The sequence below is a fragment of the Argiope bruennichi genome, chromosome 8 (genome assembly GCF_947563725.1).
Source record: "Argiope bruennichi chromosome 8, qqArgBrue1.1, whole genome shotgun sequence".
Lineage (NCBI taxonomy): Eukaryota > Metazoa > Arthropoda > Arachnida > Araneae > Araneidae > Argiope > Argiope bruennichi.
Genome location: NC_079158.1, coordinates 21,968,526 through 21,985,476, shown reverse-complemented (window position 1 = coordinate 21,985,476; position 16,951 = coordinate 21,968,526). Strand labels below are relative to the sequence as shown.

At 29.2% G+C, this 16,951-nt stretch overlaps 1 protein-coding gene across 4 annotated transcripts in view; it reads right to left on the bottom strand.

Annotated features, from left to right (window-relative positions):
- Positions 1–16,951, bottom strand: part of LOC129980857 (endothelin-converting enzyme homolog) — a 145,352-nt gene that overhangs the window by 51,026 nt on the left and 77,375 nt on the right. The window contains exon 1 of one of the 4 annotated variants that reach the window (XM_056091288.1): positions 9,546–9,670. The exons of the other annotated variants lie outside the window; for them this stretch is intronic. The gene's annotated coding sequence lies outside the window, so the exon portion shown is untranslated. Of the gene's footprint in view, positions 1–9,545; positions 9,671–16,951 lie in introns of those variants that run through there. 4 annotated transcript variants of the gene reach the window in all.

Genomic DNA, 16,951 nt, shown 5'->3' with positions numbered 1-16,951 from the left:
TCTAATATTTTCAGAAACATCAGTTAGTTTCCTGTTTCAGGAATTATAGAAAAAAGAAAATTTTTTATGTATTCTTTCAGAATAAATTCACATTTATAATACATTCATATGGATATAAATTGGTTTCCTATTCCATTTTAGTTCCTCATATCATATTAAATTAAAATATATGGAACAGGAATAGGAGGATATTATGGTTTTATTTCTCGCCTGTGCTTTTAATTATCATTATTTAAAAATAATCAGATTGGTTTTAGCAAGCGCAGTAACACGTATATACGTAGGACAATTTCTCCTCAGAATTTTCAAAAGTACCATCCTACCCTCTTTTTCTATATATATTGGAATTAAGTCAGGCTTTCTGGTTATGGCACAATGACTTGAATATATGCCAGACAATATTCGAACTGAACCAATACTAATTCCATTTATCGAAGCTTTTTTTATTGAGATTAATCTTTATGAATAAGATATACTTTTACGATTAAAATAAGAAATAAAAAAATATAATCAAATTTCTCAATTGCGTAGAAATTTCAATTTATTTTAGGTATTTCATGAATTCTTTTAGGTATTTCATTATAAATTTAATGAAAAGAGGCATATACTGCGCTAACGTGTTTTATTTTCAATAAAAAAATTATAAAACACATTCCATGTTACCTTATACAAACTAATATATAAAACGCATTCTATATTGATAACAATTTCTAAAACTTACACTGATATGAATGAAATACGAAACAAGAATACAAGAATGAAGAAGAATACAAGAATGAAACAAGAGTACAAGAATGAAACAAGAGTACAAGAATGAAGAAGAATGCAAGAATGAAGAAGAATGCAAGAATGAAGAAGAATGCAAGAATGAAGAAGAGTACAAGAATGAAGAATACAAGAATGAAACAAGAATACAAGAATGAACAAGAAACAAGAATGAAGAAGAATACAAGAATGAAACAAGAATACAACAATGAAAAAGAAACAAGAATGAAGAAAAATACAAGAATGAAGAAGAAACAAGAAAGAATGAAGAAGAAACAAGAAAGAATGAAGAAGAACAGGAAAGAATAAAGAAGAGTACAAGAATGAAACAAGAATACAAGAATGAGGAAGAATACAAGAATGTAGAAAAATACAAGAATGAAACAAGAATACAAGAATGAAGAAGAATACAAGAATGAAACAAGAATACAAGAATGAAGAAGAATACAAGAATGAAGAAGAATACAAGAATGAAACAAGAAAGAATGAATAAGTAACAAGAAAGAACGAAGAAACAAGAAAGAATGAAGAAGAAATAGGGAGGAATGAAGAAGAGTACAAGAATGAAGAAGAAATAGGGAGGAATGAAGAAGAGTACAAGAATGAAGAAGAAATAGGGAGGAATGAAGAAGAGTACAAGAATGAAGAAGAAATAGGGAGGAATGAAGAAGAGTACAAGAATGAAGAAGAGTACAAGAATGAAGAAGAGTACAAGAAGAATACAAGAATGAAACAAGAATACAAGAATGAAACAAGAATACAAGAATGAAACAAGAATACAAGAATGAAACAAGAATACAAGAAATGCAAATCATCATGTACCCAGCTATGTTCATCCATGCATTCCTTTAACATTACCATTAATGAAATTATTATTGTCCACTTACTTATTTACATCGTCTGAACAAGCTGTCTTACAATAAAACTGAAATGATCCTTTTATAAATTAATTAATCTTTTTTTGCACATGAAAAAGACTGTTAGAAGCAATATCTTATATCAACAGAGCTGAAAATGCCAAGACTATGCGATGACAGACTGAAGGAAAGAAATTCTTTATGGATCAATAATTTCCCGGCTATTTAGTAACTTATGGTGACAAATTGACGTATGACGTCAGTTTTGGGGCGCTAAAATCCGCATTCTTGCATAAATAATGATCTCCGGCATTTCAGCTGTTTTTTTTTCTCGGAATTGATTTGCCTACTTAAGAGTAATTATGTTTAACGTTATTTTCTAGGTTATTTTCCCTCTTACACGGTAGAATTTTTTTTTTTTTGTTCTTTGTTTCTTTAAAAGATTATCTGAAGTGATTTAATATCATTGAAAAAAATAAGATAAATATTAATTGAAAGCAATTTTTTATGTAGTGAAAAAATTTAATTACAAAATATTATAGAATTATTTTTTAGTGAATTACCTATTTCAGAAAAACACAATGCTTTTACTTTCTCGTATAAGTAGTACAGAGAAAGTATTGTAATCGTTAAAAAATTCGAATTCAAGATTTCGACGAATCTCCATGTTTTAGTGACTTCGAAAAACACATTTTTGAAAAATGTCCTTCTGTCTATTTGTGACAAAGATAACTCAAAAACGTTTTGAGCTAGACAGTTGAAATTTGATATACGGTCTTTACACCAAATTTCTGTCAAATTTTAAGCAAAATCTGCTCAAAGGAAGTCAGGATTCGAATATAACTTAATACGATAAGTACAAAATAAAGAGAGCTATATAGATAAAATACGGTACACTAATTTAACGTTTATAGTACAGACAATTTGGGCTAAATCCAACTAAAGGTTGATTGTGTGTCGTACCTGTCCTTTCAGAAACATATAAACGCGATATTTCAAAAGCGCAATGACTCAAATATATCGAATTGTGATATTATGACTACAATTGTAATTTTGTGTCAAATATTGGTTTCAGTCAGTTGGAAAAAAAACGCGTCTAAAACACAAAATTGATTTTCAGATACTGTTACTCGCATACCAGAGATTAATCGCCTAAAAACTTGCCGGGAATGACTCGATAGATTCAATAAAAATGCTAAATTCACGTCAATATTTCGTAACTATTATATACCATGTAATGCATTCTCTGGCAGGACAAGTTTATTATAGAGTATGCGAGAAAGTTTTGGGGAAACTGCTCACGCTTTTTTTTTTCTTTTTTCTAATAATCAGCAGAATTTCCTCCAATCTTTCAGCTTCTTTATCAATATGGCAGAGTTTTCTGGAAAATACTTGAAATATGGGAATGAAAAATGCCATAAAAGTAAACGATATCTCATAGTCTAAAGAGTTAAAAGTGATGATTTATTCGGCTTATCGCCGAAGCTGTATCGCACCTCTATCCGAAAGGTTATCGCATGTGCCACTCATAATGGGAAATACCATTTATTGTTTAAAAATTTGTTTAACGTTCATATTTGTATCTGTTGATACATCGCCCATACTAATAAGTAGAAGTCCCGATGCTTTGAACTTCAATTTAGCAATAACAAATGAATAAATAAATAAATAAAATTGAATGAATTGAAACTTTTACTAAATAATCAAATTATTTATTCAAAAGTGCGTTTCTCAGTTCACCTGGTTGATTTAGTAGCTGTACTCTGTAGCCCTTAAAGATAGCCTACTGAATGTCTGAATAATACTTGGGAAACGAAAGTGCAGACATAAAAAAAACATTTTTAATAAATGCAAAGCTCTTATATTAAAAATTATTATATTTTAATCTGATAACTATCACTGCTATGAAAGAAATAACTGCATCAAGTCATTTCCAAAAGTTTCGATTTTGTCAGTTTTCTTTAAAATTTCTTATCAAGATTTAAAAAGGAATTTTTAAATTATTCTGTTTAAAAAGATATATATGTAATAGTCACTGATTTAAATAAACTTTTAGAGTTAAATAAAAACAATAAAACTAAAGATTTAAAAATTTTGAAATGCGTTTTTTCTCAAGATTAGCAAGACCTCATAATTACAAAAAAGTGTGCAATATTTTTGAAAAATTGTCAGTTTATAAACATCATATTTATGAGTGTTGTCCTTGGCTTCAACTTGAAGTTTTGCTTTTGTCATAAACCTTCAACCCCTACAGTTAATGACCGAGAAAGAGTTTTGGAACGCGAAATGTATTTTTAGAAAGAAAATACTCCGCTCTAGAGAAAATCAGAATTTTGTTAAGCATTCCATAAATTGTTTAAAAGTTATTGGTGCTTTTCCTATTGAAAATTAAAAATCAATAAAATGATTTAATAAAAATTATCAGGTAATCAACCATAGTTCCCGCCAATGCTGTAACGGTGTTCCGGGCATTGAGATTTATCTGTGCGCCTTCGGGCAACGCGGAGTAGCTTTTCGTTGCTATTTTAAGTCAATGTTTTAATTTTAGTAATTTTGTGAAATATGTAAATTTTTATTTATTTATGACTCGCAACAGCAGAATGTCCATACTTACATACGATTATATTTAAGGCCGGCGTCCTGGCATAGGGATAGCGCGTCTTTCCCGTGACCTGGGCGTCCTGGGTTCAAGTCCCGGTTTGGACATGGTTGTTCTTCCTGTTCTATCTGTGAGATGTGTGAATGTGCCCCCTTGTAAAAAGGGGTTGTGCAAGCGAATGTGATGCGTGAGTAGCTAAGACGTACTCTTGGCCCTAGTTGGCGCTACTAAAATAAGAGACGCTCCCTTGGTTTAAAATCACTGACCTCGTCCGCGAGCTTGTTCATAGCAATTGCCATAGTTCAGCGTCTCTAGGTTGATGTCCATATCTAAGGACTCCTCTGGCATGGTATTACCTATTCTTTAAAAATTGTGACATGCGGAATAGGAAAGAAGAGCCAATGTCGTGGTAATAAATTCCAAGTTACAGGAAATTGCCAATGTCAGGATTATAAATATTTTAAAAGAGCCACTCGGCACGTTCCCTTTTTATTCGTCTTGGCTCAATGGCCACGAATGGGAACTTTTTCTTCAAAACAGAAATATATAGATGTATATTTATGCTAAGGCAATGTAAATAAATAGTGATTTTCAAAAATTCCGGCTTATTTTAGTAGCTTTTACGGCGTCGATGTGAAGAAATTTCAGAATAAAATGTGACACAAGAAACTCGGTCATGATCAGAAAGGGTCACGATTCGCATTTGAAGATAATGAAAAAAATGTTGTCACGTGACCATTTCCAAATGACATCTCCAGCAAAGGAAGAAACAGAGGTTTTAAACTCGTAGTCGAATCAATAAATCTAGGATTCGACACATATTTTTGACATCTATCAACATGGATTGGGTGGAAGGGCTTCAAAACATTTCGGAGTTGATTTTAATTTCAAAAATAACTTTATAAATAAAAATAGCAAAATGTGATGGAGAGGTGAATAAAAGGTATCGATACACTTTTTTTCTTCAAAAAGTTGAAAAGAAGTATATTGAAAAGTGCATGGAGAGATCATTTATCTTGAGTTATCCTTTAAAGTGAATTTGGTTAGGGAATGATGGATAAAACTTATTTAGAAAATAGTTATTAAAACCCTAAAACAAAAATTATATAATACAGTAATATCTCAAATCATCCATGGGCGGATAATTCTTAGTTATTAAACGCAAAATATTTTTAAAAAGATTTTATTTACAAGTAAAAAATAAATTACCATACGCTCAAAAAAATTAAGCGATTTTTTTTTGTAAAAAAAGTAAGCAATTTGTAAGTACAAAAATTTATTGTTTATTAATCCATAATTATATGAGTAGTCTCTTGCTGTTAATAAAAATTATTAAAACCTTTTTCGCATTGATTTAGGATCTTTTGGGGACGGATAGAAAAACACTGTTAATTGCAAAGTATACAAAAAAACAAACTTACAAAATACTAAGAAAAATTTAAAATGTACAGATCATCTAAATTTCGAGATTGCTTTTTTTTTTTTTTTTCAAAATTGCATATATTTTCTTTTCATATGCATTCGTAATTGAAAAAGTAAAATGAAAATATTATCTATGTATTTGTTATTTAAAACTTATTCGATATCTCTTCGTGTTTCGACTGTTTCATAGAAATTGAGTTTCCTTAACTTTTTATCGTAAATGACCGAATGCAGAATATGTATACTCCAATTAATGGAGACTTTAAAGTATTATTAAGTAATTTTTTCAAAATAAATGAACCATTTTTTCCCCTTTTAAAAATTGATAAAATGAAACCATTAGGCAATAACTATACGTTTTACCAAATTGTTAGAAAAGATATGAAAAAAAGGGATAGCTATTAAAAGTAAGGAAATTCTTGCTACGAAATGGGTAATGAGACGAAAGGATGAGAAAAAAAAATGTGAAAAAAAAAAATCTTCCCTTTCATTAAGTTTTTTTTATTATTATTTCTTTCCACAGTTCCGCGCTTTCTTATGAAAAGCTTTCTTTAAAAAAAAATACAACTTCTTTGCGTTAAATTGAATAAACGGCTAGTTAAAATAATAAAAATTGCTAAATGCTGGATTCTTTTGGAATACAAATGGAATTTATGAAATAAAAATTGAATAAAAAAATGCATTGCCATGCAAATAAAGTCTATCTTATAGTAGAAGAAAGGTAGCCAAAGAAATTAAATCCTGTTTATAAATATTACAAATAAATGTGTACTTCAGACGAATGTACAATGGAACGCGAATGATAAGTTACCAGTTTCTCACTTCTCATGAGAATTATTCATGTTAGTAATGGGATCGAATTACGCCTTTCCGATGACAGGAAGTACCTCTCTGTGAAAGGGATCTTCCCGAAACCGATGATAGCCTAGAACACAGAAATCAATTCCCATATTAAAATAGTAACGACTTTCATTCCAATTAGCCCATTGAGCTAATGCATTAGTTTACTCTTTTTTTTTATTTCCGTGATTTCATAGGAATTATATCTAGCTTATGGTACCAGTTGCCACCCTATTTAGGGTGACAACTGGACACTGTTCACCTGCTGTGCCCACCTGCTCATAGGAAAGAAAACTATTTCAATGAGCAGGTTCGGTCCCCGCTCATTGAAATAGTTTTTTCCCGCTAGTGTGGTGTGGAAGTCTGGAGAAGGAATGTCAGCTCAGGTGTCGTCCTTGTTATCTGATCGCAGCTCAAAATTATAAGGTCAGTCTAAAATAGCCCTTGTGTTGCGTTAAAAAAAGGGGCGTTAATATAACTAAACTAAACTAAAGTAAACCGAGATTTCATTGTCAGTTAATTATTTGTGACATCTGACATCTATCTGCTGGTTCTCTTGAATTATTCTATGAAATTATGTCAGATGTTTCCTTTTCTATTACCCGCAAGATGCAAATTAGGTCTGAAAATTAAATCATGAGTAATGTGCCTCGAATGATGTCGATTTTAATTATTGTCTATTTTTTCCGAATTTCATTTTAATGTGTTCATTCTTCAAGATGGAAACAGAAAATTCAATTTCAGATTATTTTTCTAATTTGTATTTATGATACAAATAAGTATGTTTTTCTTCATAACTTATAACTTCAGCACTTTTCCTCAGTCAGTCCTGTTGTATTTATTGAAGAGCAATAACTACCACAGTTTTAAAGCACACTTATTATCCCATCTAAGATTATAGCAATAGAGATGTAGACGATAAAAAAGAGAGTTTAAAACGTGTCTTATTGTGAAAAAATGTTTCTCCATATAAAGATCGAAAACAAATATTAAAATGTAAGATAACTAGATGATGGTTAATAAATATTGTAACACATTAGAAAAGAAAGAATTAATTTTAATTTTCTGGTTATCTTTGTATTTCGGCGATTGGCAACTTCCTATTAGAGCAAACGACTTTTTGTATGAAACAAAAATGTAGAATTATTTAAAAGAAAGGAAGAATAATGATTAAAGAGTTTTTTCTGATCGTGGGATTCCTACACGAAAAATCTTGAAGCAATTAAAATTGTCTTCATTTCAATAGGACATTTATTTGCAGAATTATAAATCGTTTATTGGATATTAATAACTATATCCTAGGCTTGGTTGTCTAAGCTCAGTTAGATAAACTAGCGGATAAGGCAAGACTAGAAAAAATTATAATGGTAATAAAAATTTAATTTACATTTCTTAAAGTTCTAACAATTTTTTTTTTAATATTAAAGCAAAAAAAAAAAAAAAAAAAAAAAAATTCAAGCATCAAATATAAAATGATGAGAAAAATGGTTTGATTAACGTTCACAAAAAAACTCATTTAATGTTATATACTTTAACATTATAACATTTTATACATTAGAATTTTTTGTCCCGCTTTCTGTTGTTTATTCTTTTTCTTAGCAAAACAATACCACTGAAAATGGGCAAGCTCAATTTCCTTAAAAAAAAAAAAAAAAAAAATTAGGAGCTGTTATTATTTTGACAGAACTAATTAAATAAATTGAACAGATCATACGGTATTTGCTCTTTAATTGAAAATCTGAATAAAAACAAATTTCGAATCAAATGAACTGCTTTTTCGTTTTTTTACCACAAGACATCAATCTACAAGGGGTAAAAAAAACTAAAACTGAGCTTAAAATTCTGAAGAAAATGCACAAAAAATTATTATCCTTATACTAATTATACAAAACTTTTTTTTATGTTAAATTCGTTTAACCTTAAGCACGCTTATATTTTTTGCAACCGGAGCATAAGTAATTATAATAAAAAAAGTTATTTTTTTCAATTCACAAAATTTTTTTATTATCCTTCCGAAAATCCGCTTTCACCATTCTTCTTTTCAATTGGTCTAATTACATTCTGAAATATAATTAAAGATAATAATGATATAAGAGAAAAAAGACCACTATTTTTAGCAAAATTTAGATTTTCGGGTCTAGAGGATTCTAAATTCGAAATCTAATTACACCAAAAATGTTGCCATATACGAGGACTTGGCATATGCTAGATCTGTTATCGTCGGTCAAATGCTCTCTCTCCCCCCCCCCCCCTGGTGCGGTGTAAACCTAGGAGAAGATGCTAACACAGACACATTTTTGCTATCATATGACGATTCAAAGTTATGAGATTTGTCTCAAAACCGTCCTTGAATTATTTTAAACCATGAGATTAATACATTTAAATTAAATCCACAGGAAAGAAGTTCTCATTTTAATATATACATACATAAACACGTATGCATAAACACGTATGTATGTATGTTGTTATTCTTTTTCCCACTGAATCAAACGCTAAATAGACAAATTCCTATCTAAAACTATATAAACTCAGAGAAAATCTTCCCACGTTCGCTTTTTCCTGCTTTTTGCCTTCCTATTTGGTTTTCGCTAAGTTGCTCTTGCCAAAATTCAGTGGGGCCGCGGTGGACTGATGGGAAGGCTTCGGCTTTCGAACCGGAAGGTTTCAGGTTCTAGGCCCAATTCCACCGAAGAACCATTAGAACGTGGTTGGTGCACGTTAAATCCGTCGGGTCCAAATGTACTTCAGCTGGTATGGCGTGGAAGCTTAGAGAGGGGGTGCCAGCTCAGATGTCAGCTTCGTCATTTGATCGCGGTTCAAAATTATGAGGTCCGTCCCAAAATAGCCCTTATCTTGCTTTGAAATGTAACGTTAACGCGACTAAATTAAAGTAAACCATGGTTTAGCAAAAGTCATCTTGACAAAAACATAAAATTAGATTATTTGCTCGAAATACACGATAATAAAAATCGGTAAAGAACACCATTAGAATCGTTATTTCTTTAAATTATGTTTGACACAGACATATACATATATAAAACAATCAAGGTACATTAACTTACTCAAATATATCATCTTCATGAAGAAATCCCTGTCGGAAATTCTTTAAAAAGAACAGTATGCTCTGGAAAGATGATTCTTGAACATATCTTACGAAGTGCGTTGTACAAATTGAGATGCTGAGCGGCTCGCAGGAAGTTGATTATGTTCGTAATTTATTTCAGGTAGCTGTTTGAGATAATCTTATCTTCAGTAGCGAAATTAGCCGGGCGCTTGTAAATTAAACAAATATTAAAAGTGACATCCTTATCGTATAGTGTCACGCCAGATTGTAAGCAGAATCACCACCTGCTGTTTTCCCATTTATGGCACTCTCAGTTTAGTTCCAGAATGAAGTAATGTGCCTGAAATATATACCCCTGTTTTGAACGAGAAACAAACAGAAAAATCATTTCTGTTTCATGTGAATGTTTTAGAAAAAATATATATACTGATTGTTTCACTAGCTTTAAGAAAATGTGTTGACAATTTTAATATACTTCTAAAGACATTTGCTTTTATGAAATAATAGATCTTGGTTAATATTTTACGGTTCGAAATTTTGACGGTAATAGATATCTTATTGTAAATGCTTATTGGGAATAATGAGGGCTTATTTTTTAATTGACAGCCCTCAGAAAAATTTAAAAAAAATCTCATGTAATACTATTGGCAAGCAAACGAAATAATCATGCATAGATATGATGATTTCTATATATGATTAGCTTCAATTATATGATTTCTAGATTCAAAAAAGCACTGCACCCGACAAAAGAAATTATCATATTTATATATGATTACTTCTTTTGTCGAGTGCAGCGCTTTCTTTACGTTGTATCGCTCTCGTTTAACCCTTTCTAGGGCCGTGGGAAGTATGCTTCCCACCAAATTTATCAATCTTTGTATGAAGTTATGTAGGTTGGCATATGTTCTGACAAATTTTTTTAGTAAGTCAGAAACTTAGATGTTTCAGTTCTTTATCTCAGACAAAATGATGTGTCTTGATTTGTTACTTAATTATTAATTAAACAAATTAATTAATGAATCAAATTAAATTTATCTAATAAGCTAAATGAATCCCTTTTCTTATTCTAATTTCGAGCCTAAAAATTTCTTAACATAATATGATTAGAAAAAAATGACCCTTTAAAGGGTTAAACAAATAGGCGGCTAATAGTCAAGAAATTTCTAATGGAGCTGTGGAGCTTTAAATTCTATACATACAGCATTTTCTCATTTTCTAACGAAGTAGTTTCTAAGCATTTTCAAATCGCTATCGGTGAATCCAAATTTTTTCAAGGTGTCCTACCTAAAACTTCATCAACTGCTTTTAACAAAAACTGCAAGTACTTTAAATTTAAAAAAACCAATAATTTTGCATCGCTTCAAAGAAAATAAGTAAAATATATTTTAGGTTATATAAAAATTTATTGAATAGATATCGGGGTAAAAATCCAGAGAGATGGATGAACTAACTGATCACCAGACATTTTCTTTGATCATGAAATTTATACTTAGCTATTCTTTATGAAAGCAACTGCAGAGAGTTTTGTTTCGCACGTATAAATGCTAATAAATGGGATTGAAATCCGATGACAGAAAGCCAGGATTCCATTTTGACAGTTTTTTTTAAATTGTAACTTATTATATGAGTAAATTGATGTTATTTGGAATTATATACCGAATCCATCTATCACAAAAAATGATAATTGAAGTAATTTATGCTTTATAAATAACTTATGACAATATTGATCGACTATAAACAACTCCCTACGTCAGAATTTATTTGTAAATGAAATATCGAAATTTAGTGCAGATTTGATGTCAAAAAATGATTTTTTTGGGCAATCGATAATATCGTCTGATAACGTAATATTTATTTAAAAAACATTCTACGAGTGTCTCACGAGGAAAAGAGAGTATATTTGAAAGAGGTAAACGAAAATAAAAGATATATTTTCCATCATTAATATAATAATGTATTTCAGAATATTGAAACGAGTTTTCAATATTGTTGCAAAAAAGACTTAACCGCTTTTAGTATATCTTTGGAGTTTTCAGCCATGAAAATAATATTAAAACCAATAATATGAATCAATTTTTGAAAATTTCTTTTTTTAATTGTAGTGATTTGTAAAGTTTTTTTTATTTTTAAGTTGAGACACGTAACTATGGTATTTATCTTTACATTTACATGTCGATGAGAACGACTCGAAGAATCAGGATAGTTCCAAATGACAGGTTTATTCCAAATTGATTATATTTTGTTAAATAACATTATTAAGCGTCCTCTTGAAATTTTACCATTATTCCTATTGATGTTTTTCGCTAAACCGATTTTTTTATCATAAAATTATCCTCTCCTACAATATTTTTAAGAATTCTGATGGAAATCTTGAAAAATTCGAAAGTTTTGAAAAATGGCGTTTCCAATGTTAAATGAGCCGAGTTAACTCTTGATAACACTTAAGAAACTAATATTAAATTTTTAAATATCTTTTCGTTGGTTAAATCAACTTCATAAAATCATGAAATACATTCATTATCAACAAAAATTTATCTGCTTGCATTTTTAAAACATGATTGTGAAAAAAAAGTGAAATGCACTATTGAAAATTTTTATATGACAGCAAAACTAAGATGCTAAATTGTCGAAACTCAACATTTTTTGAGAATGTATATAATATTTTCAAAAATATTTATAAAAAACTTGCAAATCTCTCAATCAACTGGTAATACCCAATCTTTGAAGCACTATATTATAATTATTTATATTTACCGATTTACCTTCGTAGAACATGAACATTAATAGATACTCAGTGAAAGATTATTACTTTTACTCTCATATTACAGAATTTTACTATAAAACTATTTTGATTTCTTTAAAAAAATAATTTTTTTACTTAAATGACATAAAAATTTCAGCTTAAATACAGAGGTATTTCAGAAACTATAATTTTTATTAAAGAACTATGATTAAATAATAGCAAAAGAAATGAGTCAGGAATCAGAATTACATTTATAGCATAATGGCTTTTTTAGAAGATTTTATTACTAATGGCTACTTGTGCAAATGACGATGTGTTATAAAAATGAGAAAATAAAGAATATAATTTAAATAGTTGAGACTGCATATTTCAAAAATATGCACTGACTAAATAAAATTTTGCTGCAGCAATGACTCCGTAAAATTTCTCCAAAGAAATAAAACGATTTTAAAAAAAGCCGCAGAAACCTAATTTTCTCTATAAGTTAATAATAATTTTAAAGGAATTAACCAAAATTTAATTTAAAAAACTGAGAGTGGTAACATAAATACATGTTTGTGATATAAAATATAAAGATATCCATTTTCAAAATTGATTTCCAATGTCCATCGAATATTAAAAGCGAACAGTCAAGGTTACAATCAATTTTTATGTAACAGGGAACAATAAAATAATTTTCAAGTTAAAGAAATAACCATCTCGTTGTTGGGGTGGTTGTTGGCACCACCATGCCGGTGCCATACAGCGCACAAATAAAATAAAGATTAATTGTAATTAAGAAAAATTTAAATATTTAACTTATCATCACGGAAATTTCTATTTAATATTTCTAATGCTTTATAGCATTTGTAAGAAAAATTTAGAGAAAATTTGTCTTAGAAAAAAACTTTAAAAAAGCATACTGTATATTCGAAGTAAACTATATTTTAATCGCAAATTTTTAATTAATATACTAAAAACAATAAATTCATTGTTCAGATATATTGGTAATTAAAAGAAGCATACTATAATTTTTTCGCTATATATTTGAAAAAATTAGTTAATAAATTCTTAATTTTTATCATAAATAGTTATTCTAAAAACGGAATAATTACAAACTATAATTATTTTTTTCCAAACACGTTTAAAAAGTATTAAGTAAAATAAAAGTAATAAATTCTTACTTCTCCGGGTTGACATAATTCTTTTAACTTTCTTTCTAAAAAATTCTTTCTTTCTGTTAAAATTCTTTTAACAGAAAAACTTTCAAAACATCCAACATTATATTTTAAACTTTGTAACAAATCTGCTGACATGGACGAAAGAAAGAAAATGGCGCTGTACGAGTTAACCAAAAGTTACTGACAGATGTTGGAAAAGAATATAGTATTCTACCAGTACATTGCAATATTGCCATTAAAGGTAATTTTTTTGTTGGAATAGAATTTTTAAATAACCGAATAACTTAAAAAGAATCGTTTTCAATTTCTATTTATTTTATATCTTTTTTTGTTGTTGAATTGTTAAATGTATGATTTTTTTTTTCTTTTCGAGGAATTATCGTTTACAGTTAATTGTAACACGATAGTATAACAGTATAATTATCACTAAAGTGAAGGCATTAATTATAATATGCTACATTTTCAAAGGAGATTAAATTTTATATTTTAATCGCTTCTCATTAATATATTTCTTTTCTAAGTGAAGAAATTTTAAAAATATTCTCGAAACGTTTCCCTCGGAATTGTGAAGTAGTAATCACTTTGTAGCAGCGTTTATGTGAAAATATGGTTTCTAACTTCTTGTTTGTTTGGGCTTCGTTTGCTTGATCGTATAAATTGTTGCAGTTTGGGCATAACATTTATACTATCATTGAATTTACAGATAACCTACAAGGCCGCTCCATCTAATTAATGGCATTCGGATTAAATTTGAATGACATGACTGCCGTGGCAACATTTATAGGAATTAAAGTTGATTTCTAAGGGCCATCACCGACCACAGTACAACCTTTCCCGTCATCGGGTGGAACGCACTTCCCGTCATCGGAAGGAGGTAGCCAACCTCCACCATTTCTGAATCCACTGGGGTGGCAAGAACCAATCACCATTCCAAAAACTACTTATCCTTATATGAGATACCCCTTGGTCGGAGTGAATTTACAGATAAAATGCCCATCATTCTATCAGTTTTACAACAACTCTTTAAAGTACTCATTCATTCTTTTTTTTAAATGGAGGGTTTTCGCATCACGCAATTTATCGATTACATGCCTGACTATAAACACTAACAAATTAAAAAGTTCCCATCAAAAGTTCTCAGTCAACTTCATTATTTACTTCACGAACTTGCCAAATATAACAAAATATGTTTTTGTTAAGCATTTTCGTTTAAAGAAGACAGCTTAATACACTTTCCGGGCATCATTCTTTCGACTGACTGGATCTAAAATTCGATACAAAAGTCTTGGTTACAAAACTACAAAACGAATATCACATTTCTCTTCATTACGTTTCTGTGTAATCGTGTTTCAATACACCAGAATAAATATATGAACAGACACGATTCGAATCAACAAATTTTGATGTTAAGACAGTATAACAAATTTTATTCCTCTGACTTCCACCATTTTTGAGTTATTATTCTCTTCTAGAGATAGAAGTAACTCTACAAATGTTTCCTTTATCAAATTCTGAGTGGTCTGAGATGTAAAGATTTACTAAGATGTCCTAGACAAATTATTGACGACAATAGTGCTTTGTCTAATATACTTTATAAACGGAAAATAAAAGAAATTCCCCTCCAAATGTTATTTTATCATCATAAATGCGAAACGTATGCAGTTCTTTCAACCAAGTTGAATTTCTTCTCAGAAATTAACATTTTTTCCTTTAGTTTTAAATCCTATTATTACAATTATATAACATTTAATCGTAATAGTGTTATTAAAGTATTTAACATTACTTACTTATTTAAACATTACTTGTATATATCTTTATTTTAATAGTAAGAAAAATCAATTAATAGAAAAATCAAGTTAATAGAAAAATCAAATTAAACCAAATAAAAAAAGAATCCGGCCTGAAGACTTTTTCAAGGGTCACCCTCAGGCAGGGATTAAAAAAAAAAGGGATTTTTTCTGTGAAGGAATGCAGACTAAACAATTTAATAATGAATCCTCGTGACCCGAAAATCCCCTGAAATTAGGTCCAAGAGATATACCATTTTAACAGAAAAGAAAATACAAAACAATAAATTAGAAGAATACATCCAATAATAAGCAAAAATACAAAATTGCCTTTAAAGCATACATTATATATATATATATATATATATATATATATATATATATATATATATATATATATATATATATATATATATATATATATATAATGTATGCTTTAAAGGCAATTTTCTAATCACTCGAACTCCGGCTCCACTATATTTTTAACTTCTGAATTTCGCAAATAAGAAGGAGAAAGAATGTCAATTTTTCCTACAAAACCGAAACGCTGTGTCGACAAATTCTTTTCTGAAACTATGTAAGTTCAAAATATCTTTACAACGATCTCTCTTTTCTGCTTTTTGCCTTTTTACTAAGTATACTGCACCGTGCTTGCTATAGCCTTTGAAAAGAAATTTTAATAACAGATAATGTCGTACGTACTATTTTGTTAAATCGCTAAAAATAAAAACTGTTAACGAACTCCACGCCTGCTTCTTCAAAGAATGTTTCACACACACAAAAAAAATCCTATTCATTCATTATTCCATTAATTAATGCTTAATGGAATATAGAATAAGCTTCCATTAATTAAGCACTCCGTTTAATTTCCTGTTCGTTTAACAATAGTTTCCATCTAAAAATCAAAATAATAAAATATTTAGTCTTATTTATGACGAGTTTTGAGTGATTAAAATTGATCGTAGAACAAAAACTATTTCGAATTTTACAGCGAAATGTGATATATGCACAGAAAAATCCATGCTGGATCAAATTGACGAAAAATCTTGGTTTCCTTAATAGAGAAATTTCGAGATTACAGTTTCATTTAATTCACTTGGTTAACAATTGTGTAGATTGAAATAAACTTATCCCTATATTTACTTATATTGACACCAATTCTATGAAAATACCATAATAAATACTTGAGTTGCAGCGGTATCTCATTTTGAAAGTAACACATTAATTCTACAATTAGTTAATTGTCAATAAAATACACTCCAAGTTAGTATTACAAAAGTTAGTATTTTGAAATATTTACATCGTATTAACGCAATAAAAGGTGGTATTTTTATTGATTATTTTCTATTTTCTAATTTTATTTATATTTTATTATTATAAATATTATAAAATCTGGTACTCAATTTTTTTTCTTAAATTTAATCCTATTGAATCAAAATTGAATTAAATTAATGGAGTAACGAATGATTTAGTCCTGAAAATATGAAAGCAGTGTATTGTTTGGAGAATACACATGTGTGCAGTTTAAAAACCTGAGCTAATTGGAAATGGCTAAATAATAAATGGCAAAGAAACTTCTATAATAATTATTCAGATATATCTTCCTTTTCTAGCAATAAAAAAATTAAATAAAAGACAAATATACCCTTTTTATTGAATAGGAAACCGTGATAGTTGCAATAAAATATTGTAACTTCACATTGTCTATAAGCTT